The sequence below is a fragment of the Heptranchias perlo genome, chromosome 25, assembly GCF_035084215.1.
Source record: "Heptranchias perlo isolate sHepPer1 chromosome 25, sHepPer1.hap1, whole genome shotgun sequence".
Taxonomy (NCBI): domain Eukaryota; kingdom Metazoa; phylum Chordata; class Chondrichthyes; order Hexanchiformes; family Hexanchidae; genus Heptranchias; species Heptranchias perlo.
The window spans coordinates 1,429,733-1,453,563 of record NC_090349.1 but is presented as its reverse complement, the minus strand read 5'-3'; the positions used below and the strand labels follow the sequence as shown (position 1 = coordinate 1,453,563).

The 23,831-nt window shown below is 45.6% G+C and overlaps 1 pseudogene; it reads right to left on the bottom strand.

Annotated features, from left to right (window-relative positions):
• LOC137341921 (breakpoint cluster region protein-like) overlaps positions 1-23,831 on the bottom strand; it is a 743,894-nt pseudogene that overhangs the window by 12,645 nt on the left and 707,418 nt on the right.

Below are 23,831 nucleotides of genomic sequence, written 5' to 3'. Positions count from 1 at the left end.
ACCAAGATACAGAAGGGCAGTGAGGTTTTGAGCCGAGGACTATGAGGCACAGTCTTGGGCCTGGAAGCCAAAACTGCAGGAGATCAGGTTTTGGAGTCAGAAGTCCTAGAAAGGTAGGCCAAAACAAGTCAGTCGGACAGGACCCATCGTTATTATTTTTTCCCGTTTTTTAGAGGAGAGAAGTGAGTTTGCCTTGACTGTCACTCTGTATGTTCATTTGCTGTCTGTGAAATAAAGCAGCTTAACAATTCATAGCTGGGCTCATCTCTCCATGTTGCTCAGTCCACCTGCGAAAGACACGATATCCAGTTCAGATCATGAGAGGGTCCTATTTTCACAACCCCGGGTAACGCCACATGGGCAGTACGGGCACACTCCTGAACAAGAGATGCTCAGAATGCTTACAGGAGTGACTGGCACTACTGTACCTAAAAGAATATCTAAGGCAGACCCCAAGCTTGTATTAGTGAACCTGAATTGAACTAGATTTTAAATCAGTGTTGAACAGATGCTGGCGATATTCCAGAAAATATGGGACATCACGTGACATGGTATTACCAGCTGGTAAAGCATCATTGCACAAACTTTTCCCATCTTGTGTTATAAGCTCTATAAGTAGATGCTCGTTGGGAACCAATGAACCACCAGGGTTGGGAGATCCGGACTTAACAGTTGTTGCCTTTCAATACCAGGCTGCCGAGGGATTGGTGCGATATGTGACCCAGGCAGCTGAATGTACGGCCGCCAATGGTGGAGCGAAGAAAATTGGCGAGGCACAAGAGGCCAGAATTGCAGGAACACAGAGATCTCGGAGGGTTGTAGGGCTGGAGGAGGTTACAGAGATAGGGAGGGGCGAGGCCACGGAGGGATTTGAAAACAAGGATGAGAGTTTTAAAATCGAGACGTTGCCGGACCGGGAGCCAATGTAGGTCAGTGAGCACTGGGGTGATGGGTGAACGGGACTCTCTCTGGATGCCTCTAACTCTTAACACCTCCTGTGAATTGTGAGAGGAGATCCTCCTTTGAGGAGAGAGGATTCTGTCTTTAGTTATTGCCATGATATCGGGCCAGTAAGCAGTATAATATTTGGTCTGTCTACTTGTATCTTTTGAACTACTCATAGAATCAGAGCAATTGGAAGCACCCCATTTTCTACCCTTGGGATTGATTTTTATATCTGGCTTTTGTGGAGTGGGGGGGGGGGGGGGGGGGGAGGGAAAGGGAGGGATAGGGGAAGCGGGAGGGAGGGAACGGGATGGTGGGATGGGGAGGGGGTGTTAAAGAGTTAGAGGCATCCAGAGATAGACCTGTTCACCCATCACCCCTGTGCTCAATGACCTACATTGGCTCCCGGTCCAGAAACACCTTGATTTTAAAACTCTCATTCTGGTTTTCAAATCCCTCCACGGCCTCGCCCCTCCCTATCTCTGTGACCTCCTACAACACTCCGAGATCTCTGCGCTCCTCCAATTCTGGCCTCTTGTGCCTCGCCGATTTTCTTCGCTCCACCCTTGGCGGCCGTGCCATCAGCTGCCTAGGCCCTAAGCTCTGGAATTCCTTGCCAAACCTCTCTGCGTCTCTACCTCTCTTTTAAGACGCTCCTTAAAACCTACCTCTTTGACCAAGCTTTTGGTCACCTGTCCCAATATCTCCTTATGTGGCTCGGTGTCAAATTTTGTTTGATAATCGCTCCTGTGAAGCGCCTTAGGACGTTGTACTATGTTAAAGGCGCTGTATAAATGCAAGTTGTTGTTGTTGCTTGTCTTCCAGGTAGCCATTAGCTCTCATGTTTCTGCTTAAAGACAGAGCTTTAAGGTCATTTCGCTTGCGATGGTGAACTGTGAGATGGCAGAGAGCATGACCTAGACACCAGCGTGCATGGTAAGATCAAGCTTGACAAAGGGAGCAGGACCAAGTTCCCCCTCCCCCACTTCCTGATGCAGTGGATAACTGTAGTGATGTCTGACTACGTACATACTGTACTATCACCTGGGACTGTTCCACAACTAGCCTCACTGCCCTTAATTACGAATGACCGATGTGCCAAATGCACTGCTCTAGAGTTCACTTGCCTTTGGCTGACTTCTATTCCAGATGGATAAACCGTGGAAAATGGCTGTTACAGGAGATTGCCCTATGATATATTGTCTACCTATAACCACCATGTGGGGATATCAGATCCAGTTCCCTATAAAACAGTCTAAGGCAGAAAGGTCTTCTGCTTGGATCTCCAAAATATTTATTCGCTCCTGTGCGGCTTGCAGCCGTAATTTGTAATTGACTGTGTACTGAATTGAGTATCTACTGCAGGACAGCATTAACTTGAGGAAGTGTCCCGATCTGTTTTAGATACTGTGATCCTTCTCCCTCTCCAGCAGTGAGCCGGGGAAGTCTCAGTTAGTTCAAGTGCTTATATAATAATTGCTGACATCAGTGCTGGTAAAATGTTTCGAGATCCCATTGCCACAGTGCAAAAGCCGTCTTCCCTCCTGTGACCAATAAGTTGTTTAGTACTTTCTGCACTTATCTCAAAATATGAAGGAAACATAGAATGAACTGTAAAGCAAAATATTAATGTTGTGTTTAGAAAAATTGTTGGTTAAAGCAGAAAGTGGTAACCTGGTTTCCAATATAGGTTGGGTAAATACAGATGTACATATATTTTTACTGATTTGATATTGCAGCTGGCAGTGATGGACTGGCTTTAATGAAACTGCCTCCGGGACTCAAAAAAGCAGCTGTTTTAACCAAACCTGGCTGATTCTAACAAGAAAACTACTGATGTGCCGACAACAGTGTCACTCAACTCACGATATGAGCAACCCCACAGGAGATCTGGTAGTATAAGTAACATTATCTTTGAATTATCACCATCAGCAAAGGAAACATCAAATCCGATGTCATGATCCTACCCAGTCTGGTTCTGAACTGGGAAAAAGTAGGAACCTTATAAGATATGGGAATCTCCAGAGATTTTTTTTCTGTGTCCCAGTTCCTCTTGTCGCTCCACCCACATTGTCTGCCACACATTGTAACATGCATCTCACCCCATGTGGTTGTGGCAACAATATGCCTCTCATCCTCAGGTCCTACATCGACCAGTCTCCTTACTCCTTTGGCTCCTTCCCATTACAGCACTTCATCTTTTACCAGCCCTCCAACTTCTCCAGCAAGGTTTTTAATCCACTGTCCTCTGAAGTCCATGGTGATATCCTCACTGAAAACCTCTCCTTATTTTCCTTCCTCATTCTTTGCACAGAGCAATGAGTGAGTCTCAGTAACTTCAAACCAACACCTAAATGTTCTTACTCCCTCCTCACTTTACCACACTCTGCACATAAATTCATTCACCCATACCCACGACCCCATGACACGAGGCCTCATTATCTTTGCTACGCTTCCTTGTTTACCTTGCTACGCACACCCTTCTGTCTGCTTCCTCACTCTACCATCAACCTTCGCTCCTGGAGAAAATAGGTCCCTGGCAGTCAACTCTGACATGGTGCTAGGTCTGGCATGGCCTCCATTAACTGTCACAGCACTCCCCTTATTTCTGCTTTTAATGGCATTGCCTCAATGAATCAGTCATGGTGCCCATCCCTGCCACTCCCCCAGTAACACCCATCTTATCTTCCACAAATCCGAGAGCTGTAGGCTCAATGCTACAGCCAATTTGATTGTTGATCGCCAGATCAGGCTCCTTAAATATCACCTGGTCCTCTCTATTATCTTATTACTCCTAGATCATCTTGAAGAGCCTGGGAAATCCTAAACTCCTCTTCTTCACTACGAACAACCTCCTTCATCCTCCCTTCCCTGTCTTCTCCATCCATACATCTAACACCAGTTGCAATCAACACCTGGATTTGTTTCCAAAATTGAGGCTATTCACTCAGCTCTGACCTCACAACACTATAACCTCACCTGTATCCTCCGAGCACTCACCAAACTCATCTCCTTTGAGATCCACCTCTTGCCCCTTTGAGCCCACCCTACTCAATTCCTAACCACTCATCTTCCCATCCTTGGCCCAATGCTTGCCGACATCATCAATTGGTCTCACTCCTCAGGCACTGCTCTTGTCTCTTCAAAACTGCTGCAATCACTTTGCTCCTTAAAAGTCTATCCTTGATCCCTCCATTCTTTCCAACTACCATTCAACCACCCACTCCCTGTTGTCATCATCAACCACCTGGCCCTGTTCAAATCCCTTCACTTTGGTTTCCTTTCTGCCCACAGGAGTGAGACTGCCCTAGTTAAAAATTACCAAGGACATTCTGTGTGACCATGACTGCAGTGCATTATCCTTCTTCATCCTCCGCAAATCCTCTGCTGATTTTTTTGTGTAGGCACTGCCTACACAAGTTTACATTCCTAACTAGCCCAACGCAGCCAGCACGTCTCCTGCACTGACTTCTCTGCCCATACTTGATCACTTCTGGTGTGCCCCAATGTTTCCTCTTTGCTCCATTCTATTCCGCAATTATGCTGTCCCTCAGCAACATTATCCATTAGCATAGGGCCAGCTTTCATATAGGTATGCCAGAGATATCCAGCATTATCTCTCCTTTGATTCCATGATGGTCACTGTGCTGTTCCACTGCTTGTCTAATATCAAGCTATAACTTTTTGCAGCTCAACATTGGCAAGACTGTTCAGGTCCTGCTGGAAGCTCCACAGACTCTGATCCTATTGCCCTCACTGGCTCTCCGCTCAAGCTCAACCTGACAATATATAACCTCAGTGTCCTGTATGACCGCAAGATGAGCTTTTAATCCCACATCCAGTCGATCAGTAAGACTGGCTACTTCTAACTCTGAAATATCTGTTCCTACCTACTTCCGCTGAACTCTCATCCTTACCTAAAATCCCTCCACATCCTCACTCCCATTACTAAACCTACTGCTCCACGCCCTGCTCACCTTCAAAAGCCTCCTTAAAACCTATGCCTTCTACAGTACTTTCAGCCATCACCTCTAGCCCTTCCACCCATCCTTGGGACTGAGTCCCAACTGTGAAGCATTTTGACATGTTTTGTTATGTTAAAGATGATATATAAATGCGAGTTGTTGATGACAACTAAATAAATTGTCCAAAGTAACAAAACTACAGAAGCAAATATAGAAAGTTTATTCCCAGACACTCACTGTAATATTTACAGAAATGTTTAATAGTTTGAAAATTAATCTCCTAAAGTAAAAGCACATCAAGATGTAGAAACTGTATGGCACAATGTTAACTTCAAGAAGCTGGGATCATGTGCAGCTTTAACACACAGGCACATACTGTTCCATATGGCAGGATGAAATCATTTGCTGTATCATATATGTGAAAAGGAAAGGAATTGTTGATATAATTCCAAGCCATCTTGAACTGGCAGTAAGGGACATGCATTACGTACAACACCAAAACCTGAACACTTACTGGCATCAAAAGCAGCTTTGAGGGCCTGAATGTCTGTTGCAACTCCCGACACTCGATAGATCCCAACTTCTTCCATTCCCCGCCTTTCAATCTCTTCTACACATTGTCGCACAATGTAAGGCACCTTAGACCTTTCCCGCCTGGTAAAGGAAAAAGAAATGTGTCTAAAATGGAACATTGTTCATAGTTTTTAGTTCTGTAATACACAGCTGAGAGCTTTTATCCAATACAAGAGCTGCATTTATGTAATATTGGGAGAAAAACCTAAAAATATATATTTTTCTGAAGTTCCTCCCTCTCTTATGCTTTCTGCATCACACACTGCTCCCCAGTTTCCTGGGTGGCTAAGGGAAAGTTAGATGATTTACTGAGTCTGGCTGTTACTGATGTAAATTACCTGGCCAACATTTATCCCCCAATCAACACCATCAAAAACAGATTATCTGATCATTTATCTCATTGCTGCTCGTGGGATCTTGCTGTGTGTAAATTGGCTGCTGAGAGGAGCCGAGCGGAGGGAGCGTCCGATAAAAGGCGGGATTTCAGAGCGCTGAGAACAGCTGAGAGGAGCCGAGCCGAGCGGAGGGAGCGTCCGATAAAAGGCGGGATTTCAGAGCGCTGAGAGGAGCCGAGCCGAGCGGAGGGAGCGTCCGATAAAAGGCGGGATTTCAGAGCGCTGAGAGGAGCCGAGCCGAGCGGAGGGAGCGTCCGATAAAAGGCGGGATTTCAGAGCGCTGAGAGGAGCCGAGCCGAGCGGAGGGAGCGTCCGATAAAAGGCGGGATTTCAGAGCGCTGAGAGGAGCCGAGCCGAGCGGAGGGAGCGTCCGATAAAAGGCGGGATTTCAGAGCGCTGAGAGGAGCCGAGCGGAGCTGCGACCGAGTTCGAAGTGACGTCAGGAATCAGATCGGGACGCGACACAGGGGAGGCACCTGATTGGTGAGTAGGTTCAGGTGAGTATTTCTCCTTATCTACAGTAACTGAAGTAAAAGGAAAGGGAAGGTCTGCAGGTCTTATAGGAAGTAGCGTTTATTTTTTAGTGAATCAAGGTCCCTAGTGTAGTTAACATTCTCTAAATTGAGAACAATTTAAAGGAGTAAACTCCTTAAAGGGAGTGGTAAGTAGTTTTTCTTTCCTTTTTTTTTCTCTTGACATTGTAGTTGTTCTTAAGCTAATTTAAGGGTTAAGTCATGGCAGGAGATCCCAGCGCCGTGTCATGTTCCTCTTGTGGGATGTGGGAATTCAGGGATCCTTCCTGTATCCCTGATTCCTTCACCTGCGGGAAGTGTGTCCAGCTGCAGCTATTGTTTGACCGCTTGACGGCTCTGGAGCTGCGGATGGACTCACTTTGGAGCATCCGCGATGCTGAGAAAGTCGTGGATAGCACGTTCAGTGAGTTGGTCACACCGCAGATAAAAATTACTGAGGGAGATAGTGAATGGGTGACCAACAGACAGAGGAAGAGTAGGAAGGCAGTGCAGGGGTCCCCTGCGGTCATCTCCCTCCAAAACAGGTATACCGTTTTGGATACTGTTGGCGGAGATGGCTCACCAGGGGAAGGTGGCAGTGGCCAGGTTCATGGCACCGTGGCTGGCTCTGCTGCACAGGAGGGCAGGAAAAAGAGTGGCAGAGCTATAGTGATAGGGGACTCGATTGTAAGGGGAATAGACAGGCGTTTCTGCAGACGCAACCGAGACTCCAGGATGGTATGTTGCCTCCCTGGTGCAAGGGTCAAGGATGTCTCGGAGCGGCTGCAGGACATTCTGGAGGGGGAGGGTGAACAGCCAGTTGTCGTGGTGCATATAGGCACCAACGATATAGGTAAAAAACAGGATGAGGTCCTACAAGCTGAATTCAGGGAGTTAGGAGTTAAACTAAAGAGTAGGACCTCAAAGGTAGTAATCTCAGGATTGCTACCAGTGCCACGGGTTAGTCAGAGTAGGAATGACAGGATAGCTAAGATGAATACGTGGCTTGAGAGATGGTGCAAGCTGGAGGGATTCAAATTCCTGGGCCATTGGAACCGGTTCTGGGGGAGGTGGGACCAGTACAAATTGGACGGTCTGCATCTGGGCAGGACTGGAACCAATGTCCTAGGGGGAGTGTTTGCCAGTGCTGTTGGGGAGGGTTTAAACTAATGTGGCAGGGGGATGGGAACCGATGCAGGAAGTCAGTGGGAAATAAAGTGGTGACAGAAACAAAAGGCAGTAAGGGAGAGTGTACAGAACATGACCGGACAGATGGTCTGAGAAAGCAGGGCAAAGACCAAGGGAAGTCTAGATTAAACTGCATTTATTTCAATGCAAGAAGTCTGATGGGCAAGGCAGATGAACTCAGGGCATGGATGGGTACATGGGACTGGGATGTTATAGCTATTACTGAAACATGGCTAAGGGAGGGGCAGGACTGGCAGCTCAATGTTCCAGGGTACAGATGCTATAGGAAAGATAGAGCAGGAGGTAAGAGAGGAGGGGGAGTTGCGTTCTTGATTAGGGAGAACATCACGGCAGTAGTGAGAGGGGATATATCCGAGGGTTCGCCCACTGAGTCCATATGGGTAGAACTGAAAAATAAGAAGGGAGAGATCACTTTGATAGGATTGTACTACAGACCCCCAAATAGTCAACGGGAAATTGAGGAGCAAATATGTAAGGAGATTACAGACAGCTGCAAGAAAAATAGGGTGGTAATAGTAGGGGACTTTAACTTTCCCAACATTGACTGGGACAGCCATAGCATTAGGGGCTTGGATGGAGAGAAATTTGTTGAGTGTATTCAGGAGGAATTTCTCATTCAGTATGTGGATGGCCCGACTCGAGAGGGGGCAAAACTTGACCTCCTCTTGGGAAATAAGGAAGGGCAGGTGACAGAAGTGTTAGTGAGGGATCACTTTGGGACCAGTGATCATAATTCCATTAGTTTTAAGATAGCTATGGAGAAGGATAGGTCTGGCCCAAAAGTTAAAATTCTAAATTGGGGAAAGGCCAATTTTGATGGTATTAGACAGGAACTTTCAGAAGTTGATTGGGAGAGTCTGTTGGCAGGCAAAGGGACGTCTGGTAAGTGGGAGGCTTTCAAAAGTGTGTTAACCAGGGTTCAGGGTAAGCACATTCCTTATAAAGTGAAGGGCAAGGCTGGTAGAAGTAGGGAACCTTGGATGACTCGGGAGATTGAGGCACTAGTCAAAAATAAGAAGGAGGCATATGACATGCATAGGCAGCTGGGATCAAGTGGATCCCTTGAAGAGTATAGAGATTGCCGGAGTAGAGTTAAGAAAGAAATCAGGAGGGCAAAAAGGGGATATGAGATTGCTTTGGCAGATCAGGCAAAGGTGAATCCAAAGAGCTTCTACAAATACATAAAGGGCAAAAGGGTAACTAGGGAGAGAGTAGGGCCTCTTAAGGATCAACAAGGTCATCTATGTGCGGAACCACAAGAGATGGGTGAGATCCTGAATGAATATTTCACATCGGTATTTACGGTTGAGAAAGGCATGGATGTTAGGGAACTTGGGGAAATAAATAGTGATGTCTTGAGGAGTGTACATATTACAGAGAGGGAGGTGCTGGAAGTCTTAACGCGCATCAAGGTAGATAAATCTCCGGGACCTGATGAAATGTATCCCAGGACGTTATGGGAGGTTAGGGAGGAAATTGCGGGTCCCCTAGCAGAGATATTTGAATCATCCACCGCTACAGGTGAGGTGCCTGAAGATTGGAGGGTAGCAAATGTTGTGCCTTTGTTTAAGAAGGGCGGCAGGGAAAAGCCTGGGAACTACAGACCAGTGAGCCTGACATCTGTAGTGGGTAAGTTGTTAGAGGGTATTCTGAGGGACAGGATCTACAGGCATTTGGAGAGGCAGGGACTAATTAGGAACAGTCAGCATGGTTTTGTGAGAGGAAAATCATGTCTCACGAATTTGATTGAGTTTTTTGAAGGGGTAACCAAGAAGATAGATGAGGGCTGTGCAGTAGACGTGGTCTACATGGACTTCAGCAAAGCATTTGACAAGGTACCGCATGGTAGGTTGTTACATAAGGTTAAATCTCATGGGATCCAAGGTGAGGTAGCCAATTGGATACAAAATTGGCTTGACGACAGAAGACAGAGGGTGGTTGTCGAGGGTTGTTTTTCAAACTGGATGCCTGTGTCCAGCGGTGTGCCTCAGGGATCGGTGCTGGGTCCGCTGTTATTTGTTATTTATATTAATGATTTGGATGAGAATTTAGGAGGCATGGTTAGTAAGTTTGCAGATGACACCAAGATTGGTGGCATTGTGGACAGTGAAGAAGGTTATCTAGGATTGCAACGGGATCTTGATAAATTGGGCCAGTGGGCCGATGAATGGCAGATGGAGTTTAATTTAGATAAATGTGAGGTGATGCATTTCGGTAGATCGAATCGGGCCAGGACCTACTCCGTTAATGGTAGGGCGTTGGGGAGAGTTATCGAACAAAGAGATCTAGGAGTACAGATTCATAGCTCCTTGAAAGTGGAGTCACAGGTGGATAGGGTGGTGAAGAAGGCATTCAGCATGCTTGGTTTCATTGGTCAGAACATTGAATGCAGGAGTTGGGATGTCTTGTTGAAGTTGTACAGGGCATTGGTGAGGCCACACTTGGAGTACTGTGTACAGTTCTGGTCACCCTATTATAGAAAGGATATTATTAAACTAGAAAGAGTGCAGAAAAGATTTACTAGGATGCTACCGGGACTTGATGGTTTGACTTACAGGGAGAGGTTAGACAGACTGGGACTTTATTCCCTGGAGAGTAGGAGGTTAAGGGGTGATCTTATAGAAGTCTATAAAATAATGAGGGGCATAGATAAGGTCGATAGTCAAAATCTTTTCCCAAAGGTAGGGGAGTCTATAACGAGGGGGCACAGATTTAAGGTGAGAGGGGAGAGATACAAAAGGATCCAGAGGGGCAATTTTTTCACTCAAAGGGTGGTGAGTGTCTGGAACGAGCTGCCAGAGGCAGTAGTAGAGGCGGGTACAATTTTGTCTTTTAAAAAGCATTTGGACAGTTACATGGGGAAGATGGGTATCGAGGGATATGGGCCAAGTGCAGGCAATTGGGACTAGCTTAGTGGTATAAACTGGGCGACATGGACATGTTGGGCCGAAGGGCCTGTTTCCATGTTGTAACTTCTATGATTCTATGATTCTATGATTACAACAATGACTACACTTCAAAAGTACTTCTTGTCTGTGGAGCACTTTGGGATGTCCAGGGGACATGAAAGATGCTATATAAATACAAGTTCTTTCTCTATAACCTACGTTCTGCCAAATAGCTTTACTTTATTAATAGTAGAAGCCCACAAACCTAGAAAATTACACCATGCTGGGAAATCAACTAGATCTAGGGCTCTAACTCAAGGCAAGATTCTTATGGATATAGAGGCCCAGTTTAGAGGGAATGATTGTATTACAGTCATTAAAATAAACTTGGTGATAATTCACCATTTTAGACTCCTAACTGCCTCTTGCTTCGTTTGACAATGACCAGTATGGATCAACAGTCAATATTGGTTCTAATAGCTAGCAACTAGAAGGTGCTTCAGCATTGGTGCAATTTAAAGGGATATGGCCCCAGCCTGTGAAATAACCAGAGACTGGATTTTCACTGGTCCCAACATATGCAACACAAAGCCTCATTTAGCTGTCAAAGGAAGAAGTTTCCAAGGACTAAACGGTCAGGTGGTGATTGGTATCAACATCTATAGGAACGGCACCAGTGGAAACCATGCTAGATAATGAAGAATATTAGTATATTCGCTGGTGCCAAGTTGAGCACTGACCACAGCAGAACATCACTTATTTGAACCAATGGGAACTGACCTTCTAGCAGCTGTAGGAACCATACAATTATCAGATAGTGTCCCGACATACAGTGTACTGTAATGTAATTCATTCCAAAATATTGTAACATGTTAAAAAATATATAAATTTACAGCAAATACAGGTAAAATAAACAAGGAGGAATGGAAAAGAACTGACTGCAGCATTAGGGAGGATGAGATGAGTGAAATCAGGGCCATATACTCCCAGGAAACGCAATCAGAAACAATCTACTTTGGACGATTCAAAGTCCATTCTTTTTGTGCTAAAAAAATGGAATTATCCAATAATTTGATTTAAATGACTGAATTTAGGGGCATTGACTGTAATTAAAAATGTGATCTATCGATGTGTGTTAATCTCAATGATTGGGTGTTGTCTCCAAAATAGGACATTGCCACGATCCAGGGACTGAATTTAGGACCATCCTGATCTTAGTGACTCAGCTACTCATTGGATAAATTCACAGCCATTGGGAGAACTCCACAAGTTTATTTTTAAAAGGAGAGGACAATTTTTCCATTTTTTCCCGTCGCATGTCATGGAAGCAATGGCCGAGAAATTCGAGAGTGTCACGCCCGTTAATCGGGAGCTAACTGGCCGTCTAAACCTCCAATATGGCGGGCAGGAAATGCACTCTCATTATGAGCCGAAAGTGCACCACCCACCATATGGGTACAGGCAAAGAAATGGGTGTCCAGGCTCCCTGCGAAACAGGTGGTAGGCCATTTATTTGCATATGCAAAGAGCCAAACGCCTGTTTGAGGCCCCTCTGCATTCAGGAAAACCAGGTCTACATGTGGCCTAACAGGGCCTTATAGGGACTGCTGCAGGCTGCCCCCAAAAAGGTAAGTTTGTTAACAAAACCTGAATGTGGAGCCAAGAGATGCAGGAGTGCTCCCCCCGACCCCACGTAAAAACCACGGGCCGCTGCCACCCCCCCTCCCTGATCACAACTTCAACCACCACTGCGCCACCCTCCCCCACTCCCAGTCATTGTCCTCCCCCCAACTCCCGGTCGTCCCCCTGCACCCCCCATTCCCGGTCGATCCCCCCCTCACTCTCAGTCGTCGCCGTCCCCAACTCCTGGTCGTCCCCCTGCCCCCCTCACTCTCAGTTGTCGCCGTCCCCAACTCCTGGTCGTCCCCCTGCCCCCCTCACTCTCAGTCGTCGCCGTCCCCAACTCCTGGTCGTCCCCCTGCCCCCCCCACTCTCAGTCGTCGCCGTCCCCAACTCCCGGTTGTGCCCCTTTCCCCCCACTCCTGGTCTCCTTTAAGAACTTACCCGAGGGTCGCAGTGGCCAGATCGCAAGGCCTCTTCTCCGGTGTGCTGTCTGGGGACGCCCATTAGATGTGCGCGGCTCGCCAGTTTGATGATAATGAGGCCCTAGGACCAAAATTAGGTGTGCTTCGGACTCACCCATTCAGGCTCAGGGATCGTTCCTTGCACCCCCCTTGAGTTCCTGATTTTGAGCACAAATGAATTTTTCCCCTCAAGCTATGATCTAATCCTCTGCTCACCCCTACCTACTCCCTGTCCAGCCCCTACCCACTGTGTCCCCTCCCCCCTTATTCTCTGTGTGGTTCTAGACTTGGGAAAAGTGTCAATCATAGCAAAATAAAATCTGTAGCTCTAGTCACATGCATACATATCACACTATTAAACACACAGAACTAGTTCCAGACAATAATTTGATTTCAGGATTCATATAAATGGCGATAAGCCACTGAAACTTCAACTTGACAGTTTGAGAGATCACCTAAACCCTTTGATTCGATTACCACCTTGTAATTATACTCAGATGTAGCGTGATGACCTGCCATAGTCATTCTGCTTTCCATACATACAGGGATGGATTTGATCCCACATGCACGCTCAACTTTGGAATTTTTCACAACTTAAAATATTCCTTGAAAACCGTCAATTAGCACATTGCCTGTGCAAGATGTTCATTCTTGATGATCCATTAGTAATACAGAGATCTTGTATAAAACTTGTATAAAAGCCGAGGAAGCTCTCTACAGGAGTGTGAAGTCATTACCAGCTACCAGTCAGCAAATGTCTCAATATTTGTGCTTGCAGAAGTGTATTGGGTGTAATCATTGAGCTGTAAACTTGGTGTGCCCATCTGTGATCTTTACTCTGAAATCCGTTTACATGCATGCTTTCTATTGACAGATTTCAAAGCTGCTCCATGGGGTCTCTCACTCATTTCTAAGTAGCCAGTAATACTTCCACAACATACTGGAAAAATTAATGGGTCTAAAAGCCGACCAATCCCGTGTCTGATGGCCGACATCCTAGGGTTTTAAAAGAGGTGGCTGCAGAGATAGTGGGTACATTGGTTTTGATCTTCCAGAATTCCCTAGATTCTAGAATGGTCCCTGTGGATTAGAAGGTAGCAAATGTAACCCCGCTATTCAAGAAAGGAGGGAGAGAGAAAACAGGGAACTACAGGCCAGTTAGCCTGACATCAGTAGCAGGGAAAATGCTGGAATCCATTATTAAGGAAGTGGTAACAGGGCACTTAGAAAATCATAATATGATTAGGCAGAGTCAACATGGTTTTATGAAAGGGAAGTCCTGCTTGAAAAATTTATTAAGGGTTTTTTGAGGATGTAACTAGATAAAGGGGAACCAGTGGATGTAGTATATTTGGATTTTCAAAAGGCATTCGATAAGGTGCCACATAAAAGGTTGTTACACAAGATAAGGGCTCATGGGTTGAGGGTAATATATTAACATGGATAGAGGATTGGTTAACGGACAGAAAACAGAGAGTTGGGATGAACGGGTCATTCTCAGGTTGGCAGGCTGTAATTAGTGGGGAGCCACAAGGATCAGTGCTTGGGCCTCAGCCATTTACAATCTATATTAATGACTTAGATGAAGGGACTGAGTGTAATGTATCCAAGTTTGCTGACGATACAAAGCTAGGTGGGAAAGTAAGCTGTGAGGAGGATGCAAAGAGTCTGCAAAGGGATATAGACAGGTTAAGTGAGTGGGCAAGAAGGTGGCAGATAATATAATGTGGGGAAATGTGAAGAATAGAAAAGCAGAATATTTTTTAAAAAGGTGAGAGACTAGTAAATGTCTAATTTGGGTGTCCTTGCATATGAATCACAGAAAGTTAACATGCAGGTACAGCAAGCAATTAGGAAGGCAAATAGTATGTTAGCCTTTATCACAAAGGGGTTAGAGTATAAGAGTAAGGAGATCTTGCTGCAGTTATATAGGGCTCTGGTGAGACCACATCTGGAGTACTGTGTACAGTTTTGGTCTCCTTACCTAAGGAAGGATATACTTGCCTTAGAGGGAGTGCAATGAAGGTTCACTAGATTGATTCCTGGGATGAGAGAGTTGACCTATGAGGAGAGACTGAGAAGAATGGGCTTATCTTCTCTGGAGTTTAGAAGAATGACAGGTGATCTCATTGAAAGGTATAAAATTGTTAGAGGGCTTGACAGGATAGATGCTGAGAGGCTGTTTCCACTGGCTGGAGAGTCTAGGACTAGGGATCATAGTTTCAAGATAAGGGGTCAGCCATTTAGGACTGAGTAGAGGAAAACTTTCTTCATTCAGAGGGTTGTGAATCTTTGGAATTCTCTACCCCAGAGGGCTGTGGATGCTGAGTTGTTGAATATATTCAAGGTTGAGATGGATAGATTTTTGGACTCTAAGGGAATCAAGGAATATGGGGATTGGGCGGGAAAGTGGAGTTGAGGTCGAAGATCAGCCATGATCTTACTGAATAGTGGAGCATGCTTGAGGGGCTGTATGGCCTACTCCCACTCCTATTTCTTATCTTGTTACGTTCTTATGACAGTCAATTTACCCCATAAACAGCAAAATAGATGAATGATAAGTTAATCTGTTCATTGCGGGTACTGGACGCGAGAGGAATGTTGCTCAGGATAACAGGAGAGCTCTCTCTCTCATTCAAATAGTGACATGAGTCATGGTCATGTCCACTTGAACAGGCAGGTGGGGTCTTGGTTTAACATCCCATCCAAGAGACAGCACCTCTGACAATGCGGCCCTCCCTCAGTACTGCACTGAAGTGTCAGGCAAGACTACATGCTCAATTCCTGGAGTGGGGCTCGAAAGTACTACCATGTGAGCCAAGTTGACGGTAACTAATAATATAATGATTAAAAATTCACATCTGTTGTTCCTCGATGGCTCAGCAAGATAATCCATTGAGTACCTGAGCCATACATACTAAGGAGGTCCCAGGTTTGATCCTGAGCTGTGCTGATTTAGCTGATCTGAGACCAGGTGATAAGGTGTGAATTCTATAAGTGGCCTCAGACTATCAACCATTTTTCCTGCTCTCAATTGCTAACTAACAAGCCCTGTCGGTAGTGGACACAAGGTGAGGACAGAATCAGGCTCAGGTGCGATGTTGCCCCCACAATAACTTGCTAATACTCACTGTCAGGGACGGCTCACACACAAATAATGACCACTTGGATCAAGTACTAAACATAGATAGCACCCTTAGATCTGTACCACAGTAAAGAGTGACACATGGAAGAGGTGAGGAGAAAGAGTGAAAACAAATCTTGTTCTTTTCTCCAAAATTGCTAAGTGATATTTTATGATGTCCTCTTCTGACCGACTAAATGCACTGAACTAGTACAGTGCATCACTGTACTTGTGTCCTGTTTCAAATAGCATAACAATGTATGCATGCTGATACACAACCATCTTCAGCCAGAAGTGCCGAGTGGATAATCCATCTCAGCCTCCTCCCGATATCCCCACCATCATGGAAGCCAGTCTTCGGCCAATTCGATTCACTCCACGTGATATCAAGAAACGGCTGAGTGCACTGGATACAGCAAAGGATATGAGCCCCGACAACATCCCAGCTGCAGTGCTGAAGACTTGTGCTCCAGAACTAGCTGCGCCTCTAGCAGTACAGCTACAACACTGGCATCCACCCGACAATGTGGAAAATTGCCCAGGTATGTCCTGTCCACAAAAAGCAGGACAAATCCAATCCGGCCAATTACCGCCCCATCAGTCTACTCTCAATCATCAGCAAAGTGATGGAAGGTGTCGTCGACAGTGCTATCAAGCGGCACTTACTCACCAATAACCTGCTCACCGATGCTCAGTTTGGGTTCCGCCAGGACCACTCGGCTCCAGACCTCATTACAGCCTTGGTCCAAACATGGACAAAAGAGCTGAATTCCAGAGGTGAGGTGAGAGTGACTGCCCTTGACATCAAGGCAGCATTTGACCGAGTGTGGCACCAAGGAGCCCTAGTAAAATTGAAGTCAATGGGAATCAGGGGGGAAACTCTCCAGTGGCTGGAGTCATACCTAGCACAAAGGAAGATGGTAGTGGTTGTTGGAGGCCAATCATCTCAGCCCCAGGGCATTGCTGCAGGAGTTCCTCAGGGCAGTGTCCTAGGCCATCTTCAGCTGCTTCATCAATGACCTTCCCTCCATCATAAGGTCAGAAATGGGGATGTTCGCTGATGACTGCACAGTGTTCAGTTCCATTCGCAACCCCTCAGATAATGAAGCAGTCCGTGCCCGCATGCAGCAAGACCTGGACAACATCCAGGCTTGGGCTGATAAGTGGCAAGTAACATTCGCGCCAGTAAGTGCCAGGCAATGACCATCTCCAACAAGAGAGAGTCTAACCACCTCCCCTTGACATTCAACGGCATTACCATCGCCGAATCCCCCACCATCAACATCCTGGGGGTCACCATTGACCAGAAACTTAACTGGACCAGCCATATAAATACTGTGGCTACAAGAGCAGGTCAGAGGCTGGGTATTCTGCGGCGAGTGACTCACCTCCTGACTCCCCAAAGCCTTTCCACCATCTACAAGGCACAAGTCAGGAGTGTGATGGAATACTCTCCACTTGCCTGGATGAGTGCAGCTCCAACAACACTCAAGAAGCTCGACACCATCCAAGATAAAGCAGCCCGCTTGATTGGCACCCCATCCACCACCCTAAACATTCACTCCCTTCACCACCGGCACACTGTGGCTGCAGTGTGCACCATCCACAGGATGCACTGCAGCAACTCGCCAAGGCTTCTTCGACAGCACCTCCCAAACCCGCGACCTCTACCACCTAGAAGGACAAGGGCAGCAGGCGCATGGGAACAACACCACCTGCACGTTCCCCTCCAAGTCACACACCATCCCGACTTGGAAATATATCGCCGTTCCTTCATTGTCGCTGGGTCAAAATCCTGGAACTCCCTTCCTAACAGCACTGTGGGAGAACCGTCACCACACGGACTGCAGCGGTTCAAGAAGGCGGCTCACCACCACCTTCTCAAGGGCAATTAGGGATGGGCAATAAATGCCGGCCTTGCCAGCGACGCCCACATCCCGTGAACGAATAAAAAAAAAACACAGAACTGGCTCAGTGTCAGTTCTTTGGTCGTCTGAGTGAAACAGGACTCATGACCTTAGCCACCCACCCTGAATTTTGTCCTGGGTCTCTGTTTTCTAAATTGGCCGCTAATCACTCTGAAGTGAGACTAGTGCCAGATGCTGATACAAACACAGGGACAATAATATACAGTTGTTTAACCGCTGCTCTTGCAAAGCTCGATCGATAAGTTAAAAAAGGTATAATGCTAGTATAAATGAAAATGAAGCAACAGGGTTTTTTCTTGAAAGGCAGGGTGTAGCAAAGAACATCTACAATTACATGCTGAAAAACTATTTGTTTAACGCTTGAACAAGAAAAAAATAATAGGCCATTAGCTTTAGCTAAACCTTTGCTTCCATCCAGCCATTATGTGGAGAACAGTCCAGCAGGTACTGCGTAATAAATCGGAGTTCAATTACCAGAGTTTGAAATATAAATTTAAATTCTGTCCTGTAAAGATAACTGAATTTTACAGTGCAGTCCTCATCAATCACGCTGAGCCTCCAACAACCTCGGGTTGTGAGACCTTTTAATTCAATGATCTTTCCTAATGGCCTGTTCTTACACAGCATAAGAACAGAAGAAACAGGAGCAGGAGTCGGCCACTCGGCCCCTCGAGCCTGCTCCACCATTCAATCAGATCATGGCTGATCTTCGACCTCAACTTCACTTTCCTGCCCGATCCCCATATCCCTCGATTCCCTTAGAGTCCAAAAATCTCTCGATCTCAGCCTTGAATATATTTAACGACTCAGCATCCACAGCCCCCTGGGGTAGAGTATTCCAAAGATTCACAACCCTCTGAGTGAAGAAATTTCTCCTCATCCCAGTATTAAATGGCTGACCCCTTATCCTGCGACTATGTCCCCTAGTTCTAGACTCTCCAGCCGTGGGAAACAGCCTCTCAGCATCTATCCTGTCAAGCCCCCTCAGAATCTTATATGTTTCAATGAGATCACACCTCATTCTTCTCAACCTCTCCTCATAGGACAACCCACTCATCCCAGGATTCAATCTGGTGAACCTTCGATGCACCGCCTGCAAGGCAAGTATATCCTTCCTTAGATAAGGAGACCAAAACTGTGCACAGTACTCCAGGTGAGGTCTCACCAAAATCCTGTACAATTGTAGTAAGGCTTCCTTATTCTTGTACTCCAAACCCCTTGCAGTAAAGGCCAACATGCCATTTGCTTTCCGAATTGCTTGCTGTACCTTTATGCTAACTTTTTGTGTTTCATGTACGAGGACACCCAAGTCTCTCTAAACACCTACATTTAATAGTTCCTCACCATTTAAAAAATATTCTGTTTTTCTATTCTTCCTACCAAAGTGAATAACCTCATATTTCCCACATTATACTCCATCTGCCACCTTCTTGCCCACTCACTTAACCTGTCTATATCCCTTTGCAGACTCTTTGTGTCCTCCTCACAGTTTACTTTCCCACCTAGCTTTGTATCGTCAGCAAACTTGGATACATTACACTCGGTCCCTTCATCTAAGTCATTCATATAGATTGTAAATAGCTGAGGCCCAAGCTCCGATCCTTGCGGTACCCCACTAGTTACAGCCTGCCAACCTGAAAATGACCCGTTTATTCCTACTCTCTGTTTTCTGTCTGTTAACCAATCCTCTATCCATGCTAATATAGTACCCCCAACCCCATGAGCCCTTATCTTGTGTAACAACCTTTTATGTGGCACCTTATCGAATGCCTTTTGAAAATCCAAATATACTACATCCATTGGTTCCCCTTTATCTACCCTGCTAGTTACATCCTCAAAAAACCCTTAATAAATTTTTCAAGCAGGACTTCCCTTTCATAAAACAGTGTTGACTCTGCCTAATTATATTATGATTTTCTAAGTGCCCTGTTACTACATCCTTAATAATGGATTCCAGCATTTTCCCAACGACTGATGTCACGCTAACTGGCCTGTAGTTCCCTGTCTTCTCTCTCTCTCCTTTCTTGAATAGCGGGGTGACATTTGCTACCTTCCAGTCCACTGGGACTGTTCTAGAATCGAGGGAATTTTAGGAGATCAGAACCAATGCATCCACTATCTCTGCTGCCACCTCTTTTAGAGCCCTTGGATATAGGCCATCAGGTCCAGGGGATTTATCGGCTTTTAGTCCCATTAGTTTCTCAAGTACTTTTTCTCTACTGATAATAATTACTTTAAGTTCCTCACTCTCATTAGAGCCTTGGTTCCTGACTATTTTTTGTATGTTTTTTGTGTCTTCTACTGTGAAGACAGATACAAAATATTTTTTTTAACGTATCTGCCATTTCCTGATTCCCCATTATAATTTCTCCTGTCTCAGCCTCTAAGGACCAACGTTTACTTTTGCTACTCTTTTCCTTTTTACAGACTTGTAGAAGCTCTTACAATCCATTTTTATATTTCTTGCTAGTTTACGTTCATATTCTATTTTCTCTCATTCTGGGCACGTTGTGTCCCTGATGTTTGTTGTGAGTTCAGCTAAAACGAAACTAGAGAACAAAATGCCCATCTGATTTATTCCTGGATTGCTCGCAGTAATGTCCGTGAGATTAGTCATGAATTCCAGGTAGCCAAACAGATTACAGACATTTAAACCTCAATCTTTACAAATGTGCTTGAAGTGAAGCTGCCACAGGGATATCATGTAGTGCTGACAATCTTAACAGCTGTACAGGGTCAAGGTTGTCCAGCATTCCTGTAATATATTTAGGCTGAAAGGCCTTAATTAAGCCTAGCTTAAACCACCTAGCTCCATTAAAATGGCCTAGTGCAAGTATTGGTCTTTGCATGGACTGAAACCTCTGACTACACAAACCTGAGGTGATAGCTCTAACTTCTCCCCTTTTGTGCTGCTACTGGATGAAAGTCTTGTTCCCCTCCCCACATTCCTTCCTTTCTCTCCTGAAGGCAGTAACTGTTGCTGCGCTACAGTTGTGCGGCTGCCAGCATCCATGCAGTACCTCCTTCAAATGCTCATTCTTCATAAGTGAGGCTATTCAACTACAGAGGGCATCGCAGTCATTCTCTGTCCCTGTCTCACCTGATGTCCAGACATGGGTCGTTAACTGGTAATCAGGAGTGGGAGCCCTGGTTGAATTTTCTTCTCCCTCACCTGGGGCACTGTAACACCCCTGCTGAAATCAGCTAACAGCACAGGCCAGAGTTTGAACCTGCAACCTTGTGGTCTGTACGGCTTAGACTGCATTTATCCATTAAACCATCATGGAGCCCCAGTTTTGTAATTTTGGGCAGTAGAGTAATATTGACAGGAGACAGTAGACAGGTTACTCACTTGGTGACTAATGCAATCTTTACACCAAAGACCCCTGTCTGTTTTCGGGATGGCATTCGTTTCAAGCTGAACTCACGACTGGTGAATTTCATCGACAGCTTCACTTCAATCTGGGAAACGAAAAAAAAATCACTGACTTTTGGATAAATTGAATATAATCACTAGCATATCATTCTTATAAAGTCCATTGCAGAATAATTGTAATAACATTCAAGTCCATTGAACTATCTAAGCTGTTTACTACAACTGACTGATTTTTGGATTTACAGTCAACAATCTGGTGACTGGGTCACGGGTACAATGGGGTTAGAGACCATCCTTTCTAATCCATCACCTGCGTTTAAATCCAGCCAAGCAGAGGGGATGAAAGTCTGTCACTGTGCTGACTGGCTGGCTGCAGGGGCCTGAGTGAAATCAGTTTGAGAAATTTCAATCCTGTTCCCAGTAGGTGAATGTCTCTATTACAAAGTGCCTATAATTTGGCAATTTCAGAGAAGCTAATATCTGGAGTTGGAACAAGAAATGATAGATTGGCAGAGAGTGTAGAAGGAGCCTTGCTCTGCAACTATTGTATCAATACTGTCCCTAATCTAGGACTGCTGAATGACAACACTAATAATTAGTAATTAATAATTACAGTGCCCAGAGATTTGGCGTTGAGATCAAACCTGGCAGCTTGGTGGTTTGTATGGCTCAGCAACAAACCAAGTGGCATACTGACACCTGAGTGGGGGTTGCCAATCCTCCAGGATTGTCTTGGAGTCTCCAGGAATTAAAGATTAATCTCCAGGGACACTGCTGCAAGCAACCCTGCAGAAAAATCATTGGGGCATTTTTCTTTGAACACTTTTGATTATTGGCTATAAAAATATTGGCAATGAGGGAAAAGGCTGTTTGACTGATAGTCAAGAATCATCCAATTAGGTAATGAAGAGTGTTCACTTTCCAATTGGCGTTAGAGGGCACGACGCTGTGAGGATGGACATGTCGGGCAACCAATGGCAGGACCGTGGGGGAGTTGGAGGCGGGAGGTGAAACCTCCAGGAATACATCCAACCAGAGTTGGCAACCCTACTGGGGGAAGTTCTAAATATGTAGAGGAATAAGAGGTAAAAGGGAAAGGGGAGGAACTGCAAAACTGATTGAAAATACCACTGAAGTTATCTGTCCACCTACTCGGTAAACCAATTAACTTCATTTAGCTTTGTTAACAATGCCAGACCCTTATTATGGAACATGACAAAGCCAAGTTAATTTGCAAAGTTCAAAGCTGATTTGGAAACATGACACTTTGTAATTCATTGTGCTTGAAATTATTGAGGGCTGTAGAAAGGGAATAAATAAAAACAAATCTTAATTTCCAATTAAGAATCAAGAATGAATCAAATGTTGGTATTCATTAGATCAGTAAAGCATCTTGTCACACTCCAGAAATAAGATTCAACGTTCATTTACAGGATAAATAGTTAAATTTTTTAAGTTTGCACTACAAAAGACATATTTTATCTAAGATGAGTGTACTTTTACAGAGTAGTATACAGGTCAGTATCTACAATTCCCTACACAGCAGATTCTGACCTTAGCCAGATAGTCAGGGGGGCACATGGGGAGCTGTCACGGGCAGGGACAGGCACTTCTTTCCGACAGGGACAGGGGCAAAAATCAGAACGTTTGTCACAGGGTCACTCTCATACACCATTTAGTGTCAAATTTACGGCCTGAGGTCCAAATTTAACACAGTGCAGACAGAGGCCCAAATTTAACACGGAACGGACAGAGGCCCAAATTTAACACGGAACGGACAGAGGCCCAAATTTAACACGGAACGGACAGAGGCCCAAATTTAACACGGAACGGACAGAGGCCCAAATTTAACACGGAACGGACAGAGGCCCAAATTTAACACGGTGCGGACAGAGGCCCAAATTTAACACGGAACGGACAGAGGCCCAAATTTAACACGGAACGGACAGAGGCCCAAATTTAACACGGAACGGACAGAGGCCCAAATTTAACACGGAACGGACAGAGGCCCAAATTTAACACGGAACGGACAGAGGCCCAAATTTAACACGGTGCGGACAGAGGCCCAAATTTAACACGGAACGGACAGAGGCCCAAATTTAACACAGTGCGGACAGAGGCCCAAATTTAACACGGAACGGACAGAGGCCCAAATTTAACACGGAACGGACAGAGGCCCAAATTTAACACGGAACGGACAGAGGCCCAAATTTAACACGGAACGGACAGAGGCCCAAATTTAACACGGAACGGACAGAGGCCCAAATTTAACACGGTGCAGACAGAGGCCCAAATTTAACACAGTGCGGACAGAGGCCCAAATTTAACACAGTGCGGACAGAGGCCCAAATTTAACACGGAACGGACAGAGGCCCAAATTTAACACGGAACGGACAGAGGCCCAAATTTAACACGGAACGGACAGAGGCCCAAATTTAACACGGTGCGGACAGAGGCCCAAATTTAACACGGAACGGACAGAGGCCCAAATTTAACACGGAACGGACAGAGGCCCAAATTTAACACGGAACGGACAGAGGACCAAATTTAACACGCAACGGACAGAGGCCCAAATTTAACACAGTGCGGACAGAGGCCCAAATTTAACACGCAACGGACAGAGGCCCAAATTTAACACGGAACGGACAGAGGCCCAAATTTAACACGGAACGGACAGAGGCCCAAATTTAACACAGTGCGGACAGAGGCCCAAATTTAACACGGAACGGACAGAGGCCCAAATTTAACACGGAACGGACAGAGGCCCAAATTTAACACGGAACGGACAGAGGCCCAAATTTAACACGGAACGGACAGAGGCCCAAATTTAAC